The sequence below is a fragment of the Myotis myotis genome, unplaced genomic scaffold (assembly GCF_014108235.1).
Source record: "Myotis myotis isolate mMyoMyo1 unplaced genomic scaffold, mMyoMyo1.p scaffold_m19_p_5, whole genome shotgun sequence".
Lineage (NCBI taxonomy): Eukaryota > Metazoa > Chordata > Mammalia > Chiroptera > Vespertilionidae > Myotis > Myotis myotis.
Window position 1 is genome coordinate 54,776,087 of NW_023416357.1, and position 13,680 is coordinate 54,789,766.

The following is a 13,680-nucleotide window of genomic DNA, read 5'->3' on the forward strand; positions in this document are numbered from 1 at the left end:
TAAAATCTTTTCATCTTTTTCCCTCCTGGTACTCTCCCATTTAGATGACCATTATTCTCCTCTTATCAAACCTGGGAAGAACTGCATATTGTACAGACTATTAATAGACTACCTAGTTATAATTCAGTGCGGATGAGTTGAGTTGGTTAACACAAATCCCATTGTAATTTTAAACCTTTTCATTTAATTGTAGCTAAGTGGTTTTCTTCAGCAAGCAAAGTGGCTGCTGGAGTCTATTGGTGGGAAGTGTTTGGAAAAGAGAAATGTTTATCAGAAGACTCTTCTACCAAGTGGAGCCTGACAGATTCCAGGCTTTCACACAGTCCTTAGTCCTAAGAAAGCTCCCCACCACAGCATGACCACCTGTCCTAACCTTAACCTGCCTTCCTCACTGCTAAAGATAATCACACCCTTAACATTTGGAAAGTGCAATCATTGCCAGAAAGAATATCTAATTATACAAAGGTGAACATACAAACCGGAGTCTATAAGAGAACAAAGCCCTTTATTTGTCTTATCAAGATCCTTGGCTATCAGTCTTCCTCAGAGGAACACCTGGTAGTACCTTCTCTTACCTTTTTATCTATTCACCCACAGGGTCCTACCTCCCAATTGGTTTCACCCAGTTTTCTTCTCTTTTCATCAGTTCTTGCTCTCCTGGGCATCCTATGAAATTAACAAATCTACAAGAAAAACATTTCTCATGCTATTGTTTCCTACACTTTAAGCAGAACCTAACTATGTGTGTTATGCTAAGAAAGTCCTTTTTGTCTCTTCATTCTAACAAGCCTGATGAAAAAAGACTGGGCGTGGTGGTGGTTATAAAGTAAAAAAATTCCACCCTGCCACATTTATATTTGTGACTATATGATATTTTGCTTTTTATTTAATTAAATTTATATATTTATATCCTGATGCATCTTAAGTTATTTCAGATAAAGTTAGATAAAATGTAACTGAAGATTATTTTCTTTATTGTTATTCTTTACAACTTATATTAGAGTGCTTCATACTGATAAAATAAATTCTAATAAGAATTTGAGGCAGCTTGTATGTAAATAGGATGTTCGTAAATTGAATCATTTGAAATACACTAGGGAAACTTATTCTTTAAAAGTAATCCTAGATACATTATTCTATAAGGTAAATAATACTTTTTTAAACTAAAAATAAATAGCTGAGACATCTCTTGTAAATACAGATTTTTCAAAACAGGCATATTTATATCATTTTGTTTCTTCTTAAAAATTCTTTAAAAACTATATTCTATAATTTCAGTTGGGTACCGTTATATATACACCTGGAAAGCCTGATGGAAATCTTCAAATAGTTACAGTAAAGTGATAGGCTAGACAGGGGACAGAATTAGCAACCTCAGAATTACTACCTAAGTTTTGGAATTGCTGATGTTTGGTAGTATGGTAGGAAGTTGAGAAGGTCGGATTTGTTTGTTCATTATTTTCACTATATATATATATATATATATATATATATATATATATATATATATATATATATAAAAGCCTAAGCAACCATTACGACCAGACAATGGGATGACTGGACAACCAGCTGGTAGCTATGATGTGCACTGACCACCAGGGGGCAGACGCTCAATGCAGGAGCTGCCTCCTGGTGGTCAGTGCGCTCCCACAGCCAACCTCCCGTGGCCAGCCAACCTCCCGTGGCCAGCCAACCTCCCACGGTCCCTCACCTCAGCTGGCAGGCCCTGAACGGCCTTGATCGGGCCAGCTGGCTAACCTCCTGGCACCAATTAGGCCAATCAGGACTAGGTGAGATGGACCCCCGATTGGCCCCTATTGCCAGCCAGGCCTAGGGACCACACCAGTGCATGAATTTGTGCACCGGGCCTCTAGTCACAATATAAGCTCCATGAGTTCAAGGACTCTGGTTGGCTCAAGGCTATATTCCCAATAGTTAGCATGCTTTTACAATTTCACAATATTACAGTAAATATTTCCTCAAGTAATGTCATCAAATTTGTTACTGGTATCTCAGGCAGGATGAAATATTTTATTATTAACACATTCATTATGGTGTCAATCAACTGACCTATAAGTGCAGAACACATAAGACATTATATATATATACAAACATATGCACACATAATGCTTATCAAACATTAGAGGAAGAAAACTTTTTCTCTCACATATAAAGCACTGAATTATTATCTATTTAATCCCTCAGAGTAAATACTGGCTTATGTCACATGCCCTAATAAACTGAATTAATTAAATCAAGATAAGCTCAATAAAAACTAGAAAATAGACACAATGCATCATATGTCTTTGATTTCCCTTTCTGCTTTTTAGGGGGTAAATAATACTGAGTATATTAATTGCAGATAATCTATTATTCTTTATATTTGAGAATAGAAAATAAAAGTGTAGCAGGTTATGGGGTTAGTATTGATAAATATGAGTAAAGTACATGAAAATATGTAATACAGTAGATATCAAAAGGATGTACATGTGAAAATTTTCAAAATGTTTATTTTTTAGAAAATAATCCCTAAAACTGAAAACCAATTGAAAAAAATTAGCTGTATACCTAAAAATGATTTATTTTGAGTGATGTTAGAACACAGTTCAGAAGATCCAAAGACAAAAAGAACTAAAAAGACATTTTAAATTTTGCTCAGTCATTTTTTAGGTAGTGTTTTCTTTGAAAATTTCTTCATACTACAGGATAAGCACACTTTTAGATTAACAATGTTATCCAGAATTTCAGTAAAATATTAAAAAGACCTAATTAGAAAAATCAAAGAACAAAGTAAAACATTGTAATGTTGAACAGAATTGAAAATATTATCATGAATGAATGATTTTTAAAAATACATTTCTTTTCTAGCTGTCCAGATTTCAATGGCTAAAAACATTGCCAACCAGTAGAAAAGAGCACCCAGGACTCCTTGAGGAAATAGCTTATATCAGTCCGGGGCTGACATACAAGGTGAGCCAGGGAGATCTCAGGCCAGAACCAAAGAAAATTTTTTGAAGATTAATGGGGTCCTATTAAAAGGACACAGAAGCCCATAAAGTGGCTTCTACTGGCCTTCAATGTGATGATTATGATTTGGGCTTTCCAATGGAAGGATCAAGCCATCATCATCATGCTCATCCAGTGGTCAGTACAGCATCACTAATTATGGGACAAATACTATATGTTTCTTATAATGCAATATGATTTACATACCATCTATGACATATCCTAGCCAAAAATGTTCCAACTTGATCTAACTTTTAGCTCTATCTTCCAGTTTCCCAGAATACAGATGGACAAATAATCTAATTCAGTGCTTCTCAAGCTGTAATAAAGAATCAGTACTTCTGTAAATTAAAAATGAATTATCTGGAAAAAGAAATGCATATGAAAACATAAAGGTACTATTGGTGTTTATTTTTAAATATTTATACAGTCAGATAAAATTATCTTTTCTTTTTAAATCTTCTGGTTTTCCTGTTAAGGTAGTTTTTCCAGTCCCTAAATTTTTATATATATATATAAATTTTTGTCCGTTTTCTTTCTTTAAAAATTAATTTATTATTTTAAAATGTTCTATCTATGCTTCATTTTTTTTTATTATTATTCGTTAAGGTATTACAAATGTGTCCTCATCCCCCCCATTAACCCCCAACCTCCCCCCCCCCCCCCGCCCCACACACTCATGCTCCCATCCCCCTGTTGTCCATGTCCATTGGTTTGGTTTATATACATGTATACAAGTCCTTCGGTTGATCTCTTCCCCTTACCCCCGCCCTCCCCTACTTTCCTGCTGGGGATTGATAGCCTGATCGCTGTTTCTCAGTCTTTGGGTCTGTCCCTTTTCATCAGTCTATGTTGTTATCTATAATCCACAAATGAGTGAGATCATGTGGTATTTATCTTTCTCTGACTGGCTTATTTCACTTAGCATAATGCTCTCCAGTTCCATCCATGCTGTTGCAAAAGGCAAGAGTTCCCTTTTTTTTACCGCAGCATAGTATTCCATTGTGTATATGTACCACAGTTTTCTAATCCACTCATCTGCTGATGGGCACTTAGGCTGTTTCCAAATCTTAGCTATGGTGAATTGTGCTATGAACATAGGGGTGCATATATCCTTTCTGATTGGCGTTTCTGGTTTCTTGGGATATATTCCTAGTAGTGGGATCACTGGGTCAAATGGGAGTTCCATTTTTAGTCTTCTAAGGTAGCTCCATACTGTTCTCCACAGTGGCTGCACCAGTCTGCATTCCCACCAGCAGTGCAGAAGGGTTCCTTTTTCTCCACATCCTCTCCAACACTTGTCGTTTGTTGATTTGTTGATGATAGCCATTCTGACAGGTGTGAGATGATATCGCATTGTTGTTTTGATTTGCATCTCTTCTATAATTAGTGACTTTGAACATGTTTTCATATGTCTTTCGGCCTTCTGTATGTCCTCTTTCGAAAAGTGTCTATCTAGGTCCGTTGCCCATTTTTTTTATTGGATTGTTTATCTTCCTTTTGTTAAGTTTCATGAGATCCCTGTAAATGTTGGAAATTAAACCCTTATCGGTGGTATCATTGGCAAATATGTTCTCCCATGTAGTGGGTCTTCTTGTTGTTTTGTTGATGGTTTCCTTTGCTGTGCAAAAGCTTTTTATTTTGATGTAGTCCCATTTGTTTATTTTCTCTTTAGTTTCCATTGCCCTAGGAGCATTATCAGAGAAGAAATTCCTTCGGCATATGTTTGCGATTTCGCTGCCTGTGGATTCCTCTAGTATTTTTATGGTTTCCCGTCTTACGTTTAAGTCTTTTATCCATTTTGAGTTTATTTTTGTGTATGGTGTGAGTTGGTGGTCTAGTTTCATCTTTTTGCATGTATCTGTCCAATTTTCCCAACACCATTTATTGAAGAGACTGTCTTGACTCCATTGTATGCTCTTCCCTCCTTTGTCAAATATTAATTGGGCATAGTGGTTTGGGTCGATTTCTGGGGTCTCTATTCTATTCCATTGATCTATATGTCTGTTCTTGTGCCAGTACCAAGCTGTTTTAAAAACAGTGGCTTTGTAATACAGTTTGATATCTGGTATTGAGATCCCACCTACTTTGTTCTTTCTCTGGATTGCTGCAGCTATTCGGGGTCTTTTTTTATTCCAGATGAATTTTTGGAACGTTTGTTCTAGATTTGTGAAATATGCCGTTGGTAATTTAATGGGGATTTATGCTTCATTTTTTAAAATATATTTTATTGATTTTTTACAGAGAGGAAGGGAGAGGGATAGAGAGTTAGAAACATGGATGAGAGAGAAACTTTGATCAGCTGCCTCCTGTACACCTCCTACTGGGGATGTGCCCGCAACCAAGGTACATGCCCTTGACCGGAATCGAACCTGGGACCTTTCAGTCCAAAGGCCGACGCTCTATCCACTAAGCAAAACCAGTTAGGGCTGCTTCATTTTTAATAGGCTGTTATTTTATTCCATCTGAATACCCAACTGTCTTAGTACCACTAATTAAATAAGCTATTATTTTCTCATTGATATGAAATACCACATATATATACACACACAGAGATATATATTACGAACTATTTCTGAACTTCCTATTCTGGCCCACTGACCTATTTGTCTATTTCTATATCATTACAATACTGATTTGTAGTCTGCTTTATTTTCTGTTAAGGAAAGTTTCTGTTGCTCTTCTTTTTCATTATATTATTTCTAGTAGTGTGCTCCCTCAAAACCCACCCCACACCTAATCTTGTTTTTTCAGTATCATCGGGGGAGGGGGGAAATTATCATTTTATTGCTTCTTTTTCCATGTCCATACCAATTATTTTATTATCATATTTAACTGCATTCACTAGGACTTCCAAATCAAAGATGAATAATAATGATACAGTAGAAAAGCCTATCTTGTTCCTGTTTTCCATTAAAATGACTTCAATATTTTACTGCATACCAAAAACTAACAGCAAATGTTATCCTAAACAGCCTTAATGTATTTAGCTTCCTTCTATTACCATTCTGGTTTTGTTTGTTTTTATTGCAAATGGTTGTTAAATTTTATCAACTTCTATTTCATAGTCTAGGGATAGGATCACTTTCCCACCTCAATTTGTTGATATAATAAATTATATATTAACTTTCCTGACATTAGAAACATCTTACCATTCCTGAAAAAAAGAATTTGCATTTGATTTGATTATAGTGTATTCCTTTGATATTTTGCTAGACTTTATTTGCTAAGATTTCATTTATACTTCTTTCAACTATATACATAAATGAGATTGGTTCATGGCTTTCTTTTTTGTACTTAATAGTTTAGTATTACATTTGTGTGCATGAATTGAGAAGGAGTCCATCTTTCAGAAGTGTCTGGAACAACGTCAGAATTATTTGTAATTTCTTTTTCTTTCTTTTCTTATCTTTTCCTTTTTTGTAATGTATACTAATAAAAGCATAATATGCAAATCGATTGAATGGCCGAACAGCAGAATGACCATCTGGACAACCTTCTGGACGAGCTTCCGGATGAAGCTGGGGCTATGAGGGCCGAGGCAGCCACGCAGGCTGCAAAGGCCTACTCTTGCACAAATTTCATGCATTGGGCCTCTAGTAGAGCTATAATTTACACACAGTAAAATTTCTTAAAATTAAATTTTTTTTTAATATTAGTAAGAATTTAATTGTGGAACTATTTGATCCTAATATTTTTGAAAGCTATATTTACCAACTTTTAAATTTCATATATGTCCATTTGTATATGAAAACTTTCTTGGGCAGGTTTCATAATTTATGTCCTATTAGGAAATCCTACAAGAGTTTCAGTTATGTTGTCACAATTGCATATAATTTAATCTTGTAGATGTATATTGTGGATGCATATTATTTCTAATCTTATACATTTTCTTTCTCTTTTTTCTTTAAACCATGCTCAGGATGAATTTAAGATAAGTGTAAAATTTTCCTATTTTTAGTCTTTCTTTAATAATGAATGTGCCCTAGCCAGTTTGACTCAGCGGATAGAGTGTCGGTGTGCAGACTGGAGGATCCCGGGTTCGATCCTGGTCAAGGACACAGAGTTCGGTTGAAGGCTCTTGGCCCTGGTAGGGGACATGCAGGAGGCAACCAATCGATGTGTCTCTCTCACATCAGTGTTTCTCTCTGTCTCTCCCTCACCCTTCCACACACTCTCTCAAAATCAATGGAAAAATGTCCTTATGAGGATTATAAAAAAATAAAGAATGTATTCTAAATATATCTTTTACCTTATCCTATAGATTTTTGAAATAGTAATTTTAAATGCTTCCGTTCATTTCCTCTTTGCTATAAGAGCTATCTTAATTATGTTTTTAAATTTCCAAGTAATTAAGATTTTATGGTTTCCTTTGTGTCCAACTACCTGACAAAATTTTCATAAAGTTTTAAATCATACAAAGGAAACATATTTTGTCAAAGAATATGAAAATACAATAAACTGAGTTTATCAACTGTATTATTCAATTATTTTATAGCATACTAATATTTGCCTATTAGCTCTACCAGTATTACTGAAAAAGAAATGTTAAAATATTTCACAAATTGTATTTTCATCAAGATTTCACATTGTATCAAGTGCTACCACTGATGTGGAGCTCAGAAATTTTCATACACTGGTGGAAAGAATGTAAGTTGGCATACCTACTTTGAGAACAATTGGTATTATTAAGTACAATTAAAGATATGCATAGCTATGAACACCATTTTCAATCTTACCAATATCCCCACTTACACCAGGAGACATGCACTAGAATGTTCCCTGCTGCACTAACTATAATATCAAGAAATATAAGCAACCCAAATATCCATCAACTATAGAATTAGTAAATAAATAATACATATCCATAAATTAAAAAAAATAAAATAAAAGGCAAAAAAAATAATACATATCCATAATGGTTACTATATAGCAGTAAAAATGAATTATTGCTATATGCAACATCATGAATAAATCTCAGGAATATAATAATTTTGAATCAAAGAAGCAAGATATTAGATAAATAAAGCATAGCAAGCTTCTATTTATATAAAGTTCAAAAACATTAAAAACTAAGCAATATGTTAGGAATACACATATAAATGATAAATCTATAGAGAAAAAAGCAAGGGAATGATAAATATGAAATTAAAAGGACAATGAAGTATCATCTCACACTGTTGGAGGCTACTATCATCAAATCAACAAATGAAAAGTGCTGGTGAGGATGTGGAGAAAGGGGAACCCTAGTCCATGCTGGTGGGAATGCAGATTGGTGCAGCCACTATGAAAAACAGTATGGAGTTTCCTCAAAAAATTAAATATGGAACTGCCATTTGACCCAATAATCCCACTTCTAGGAATATATCCTGATGAATCTCAGATGGAAGGCAGGGGTGAGTGGGTGGGGAGAGATTAACCAAAGAATTTATATGCACATATGCATAACCCATGGACACAGGCAATAGTGAGGTGAAGGCAGAAGGTGGGGGGAGTCAATGGGGAAAAAAGAGGGGGGATATTTGTAATACTTTCAATAATAAAGATAAATTCAAAAAGGTAAAAGTAAAAAATAAAAAATTTAAAAGCTATGTGATATTCTAAAAAAAGAGAAAGAAAGAGAGAGAGAGAGAGAAAGAAAGAAAGAAAGAAGAGGAAGGAAGGAAGGAAGGAGAAGGAAGGAAGGAAGGAAGGAAGGAAGGAAGAAGAGAAGAAAGAAAGAAAGAAAGAAAGAAAGAAAGAAAGAAAGAAAGAAAGAAAGAAAGAAAGAGAAAGAAAGAAAGAAAGAAAGAAAAAAAATATAAAATTCAGGATAGTGATTGCTACCTCTGAGGGAGGAATAAAGAGATAGGGTTGGACAAGGGCACATGTGGTTTTCGAAGGTAATACTTTTTCTAAAATTTAGTCATGTGTACAGATGCCAATGTACTATAATTCTTTATGTCTTATAACAATTTATAAGTATACTAGATGCCTGGTGCACAAAATTCATACACAGGTGGGGTTCCTAGGCCTGGCCGGCGATCAGGGCCTATCAGGGCTGTCTCACCCTGTCCTGATTAGGGCCAAGCCAGGCCAGCCAGGGCCTGCCGGCCACCAGCCGTGCTGGGGCCTGCTGGACGGGGGGAGGGATGGGGGAAAGGACCATGGGAGTTTTGCCAGCTGGGGCGAGGGACCGGGGAAGGTTGGCTGTGGGAGCGCACTGACCACCAGGGGGCAACTCCTGCATTGAGCGTCTGCCCCGTGGTGGTCAGTGTGCATCATAGCAACTGGTCTATGGGTTGTTCCAGTTGCCCAGTGGTAGAGGTTACTTAGGCTTTTATATATATAGATGTACCTTCTTTTTATTTATTTTTTGTTGATTTTTTACTGATTCAGAGAAGAAGGGAGAGGGAGAGAGATATAGAACCATCAATGATGACAGAGAATCATTGATCGGCTGCCTCCTGCATGCCCCCTACTCGGGATTGAGCCTGAAACCTGGGCATGTGCCCTTGACCAGAATTGAACCAAGGATCTTTCAGTCTGCAGGCTGACGCTCTATCCACTGAGACAGTAATTATGATAAGGGGACTTCTTCATTCAATATTTATTGAGCACCTACTGTGTGTCATCACTGGGGATTGAGTAATGAACAAAACAGACAAAAACCCTTTCTCTACTGGAACATACATCCAGTGGAACAGACTCAAACTACTTATTTGCTATTTTCTATGAACCTACACAAGGCTTTTCTTTCATTAGTAACTTGCTCAGATTTTGAGGTGAATATATGACAACTGCAATCTATACAACACTTGAAAAAATTAACTGTATATGACATGAAATATTCCTCTGATTGAGAAGTAGATCTTAGTTTAGCCTTAAAAATTGTTATAAATCTGTTTTAAATTAAAATCTTTCTTTCCTTACATCTCGCTCATTAAATCTGTAGTCATCACTGTCCAAAAAGAGTTTTTGAGCAGCAATATGTCTTCTTATAGACTCCTCCACCTTGGAATAGGCAATCTATAATTAAAGCATTTCAAGCAAAGCAATCCTATATAATAAAAGGCTAACATGCAAATTGTCCCTACGGGTGGGCATCAGACTAACTGGGAGTTAGACATGCGCTGACCACCAGGGGGCTTTGCAGAACATGGCGGGCATTGGCGACACAGCACTGGCAGCGGGTGGCAGTGGAGGCGCTGCTGGCCCCGATGGGCCCTGATGAGAGCAGGACTGTGGCAGGATGGTGGAGCAGGTGAGCGGGCAGTGCCAGGCCAAGGTGGGTGCAAAGGGAAGCCCCGGCTGGCATCCAGGGCAAGGGAAGCCCTGGCCGGCGGCGGCAGCAAGCAGCTGCTAGAGACCCTACCCATGCATGAATTTTGTGCACTGGGCCTCTAGTGTTAAATACATTTAAATACATATTAAATTCTTTTAAGTATTCATAATCCACATATTTTTACGGCCTTTGGTTAGAAGTCTTAGATTTACTCATATACACTGTAACCTCTGCAGAGCATGACTATAAATACAGATTTTGTATTTTGGCCCCTGTACTTATGATTATACAATGTATTACTTAACACATTGTTTGCGGGTAGTTTTTATCGTGCGCTAACAGGTGGCGCGGGCCATTTTTGCTAATTTTTTGCACAAATGGCAACGTTCAGTAAAATTACGGTAACTTTAGTTTACGTATTTATACATTACCCGCATTCTACCGCTAGTCTATAAAAAATGTATTAATACATGTCCCGCGCTCTACTACACTGGTAGAATGTATAAATACTTAAAACGTATAAATACGTTTCCCGCATACAATGTGTTAATTGCCTAGATACTTAAGCTGGTGTCCCTGGTCAAACCAACAATGTTCAAATATAATGAAAAAGAAAACTGGTTATTCCATGTAATTTACATAATTATAAAGAAATTGTTATGTTCACTCAACAGTGCCAAAAATGAAAACACTAAAGGATGCATTCCACTCTTTTCATCCAACACTTTGACAGCAAGTTGATGACACCTCTTTAAAGCTCAGCCCATATGCCAATTTATCTAAACTCACCATGAGACTGCATTTATTTTATCCAGTACCAACCAATTCTCTTATGTATTTCTAAGTTACTCTGTACAAAAGCAATTCTTACATGTTTAAAATGTAATAAATTGCTCAGTCCTAAATTGTGAAGACAACATATAACATTTATATTAATAACAATGTCTTTTATTTTAAAATAAAGTCTACTGGGTCAACAATTTAAACTGTATCTATCTGATCTGTGGGTATTTTTTTTTTTAAATTTTACATGAAAAAGTCAGTATAATGCAAAACTAATTATGTTTAATATGTGTTATCTTGGCAGTTAGAGGATTGGAAAAGCAAAAAACTCTTTGTTTTTTTTCTCTTAAAGGGATGTAGTAAAGACAGATTTCCTCCTAGATTTTATGTAAAGGCCCAGTGCATGGATTCATGCACCGGTGGGGTCCCTCTGCCTGGCCTGCAGGGATCAGGCCAAAACCAGCTCTCCAACATCCCCCGAGGGGTCCCAGATTGTGAGAGGGCAATTCTCAGGTGATGCACCCTGGAATTGGGCTCCCTCCTCTCGGGTTCTGGGTGTGTCACCCGAGAACTGCGGCTGCCAAGTCACCACGGCTAGGCAGCTCCTGCATCGAGTGTCTGCCCCCTGGTGGTCAGTGCGCATCATAGCTACAGGTTGGAGCATCTGCCCCCTGGTGGTCCTTGCGCATCATTGTTACCGGCCAGTCGCTTAGGCTTTTACCAGTATACTAGTATATATAGATAGCAAACAGAATGGTTATGCAGACCATACTTAAGTATTACTATCTATACAAATGACAAAATTAACGAAATCATCATAAACCATTCTGTTCTGGCAACACGTAACATATTAGCATTGAGCTTCATTCCTACTAAATTAAATCAAAATTTGTAATACTCTGACGTGGGCTAGACAAGAAGGAAGCTTCTATTTAGGAAGAAAATAGTATTAAGTCAATTGCCAAGAGAATTAATATTTATAAACTAGATCCCCCTAAAGATCTGCAATTAAAATTTCATGAAAATAATAAAAGCTTTTGTGCCTGGACTAAAGTGTTAGTAGAAGATCCATGTAAGTAAGATCAGTGCTAAAGTAAATATTTGTAGGCTGAATAAACATCATTTTATAAAAGTGGCCATGAGATGTAGACTTTGTACAACAGTCACCTTAGAAAGTTTGACAACCTTCCTACATTTCACGTATTGATGGTAGCACACTGTAATTGTAAGGTTAGATTTCTAATTCAGTAATGTTCTAGAAAATAATAACAGTGGACTAAAGCACTTCATGGTGTTACTTTTACTGAACTGAAGTTAATGGAGTGTATTTTAAGTTCTTAAAGGATTGTTTAGTAGCTTGTTCCATTTAAAACTGTACCAGTAGTTTCATTTCATGATACCAAGGATTCTTTCAGGGGACAACTTAAGAACACAAAGTACTTGGCTTCTGGTCAACAAAGTTGGTAGAGAAAAAAAATTTCTCTCCAAGAAGTAGAACATGACACAGCAAACCCCAGGTATTTAAAAACAATAATGGCAGAAAATACTTTTTATGTTGTCTTCAAATTTGGGGCAAAGAATCTCAGCCTGATCTGGGGCTCTACATCTCGTTTGTTCTCGTAAGAATAAGTATCTATTTTGGAAATACCTATCAAGGAATATAATGTCACAGACAGACCATTTATTGGGTGCTAATTCGGGGAGGGAGGCTTGGATATCTCCAATTTACAGATGCTGAGAGGCATTAAGTGAGTTTCTGCTATCACACAGCTGCTGAGGGGCAGACGTGGGATAAGAACCAAGTCTGTTGGGCTCAAATCCACTGCTCTCTGGCATATTCTATGTATCCATAAATCATTCCTACATATTTATGAAATTTAAAAGAAATGTATTTTATTGATTTTTTACAGAGAGGAAGGGAGAGGGATAGAGAGTTAGAAACATCAATGAGAGAGAAACATCGATTAGCTGCCTCCTGCACACCCCCTACTGGGGATGTGCTCGTAACCAAGGTACATGCCCTTGACTGGAATCGAACCTGGGACTCTTCAGTCCGCAGGCCAACGCTCTATCACTGAGCCAAACTGGTTAGGGCCATTCCTACATATTTAAACAGAGCAGTGCCTCTACCGAGGAGCATTCAGCACTTTGCTCCTATATAACACATTTATTTCTTTAAAAGTCACAATAAAGCACCATTTCTATTAAATCAGATGACTTTATTCAATAAAACTATGTGTTCAAATAGTATTTTTTTTCTTTTGGAAAAGGAAAATTAAAATAAAATATAAATAGGGAAAAACAGCAATTGTAATATATATACCAAAGGGCCAAAATCTTCACTTTCTAGGAAATTCATAAATAACATATACACATGTCAAAGGGAAAAGACTGACAAAACAAAGGATTCCTCCATTTATTTAATGATTATTTTTGGAATGCCTTCTACATACCCTGCACTGTACTGTATGTTAGGGATAGAATGAACGAGTATTCATTGATTTCATTCCATATTGCTAAAAAATGGCTTATTTAGGATAATTCCATTTTACAGAAATATGTGTACACACACACACACACACACACACACATCAGGAAGGACATTATCAAGTGGTTGTCAGTGGGTG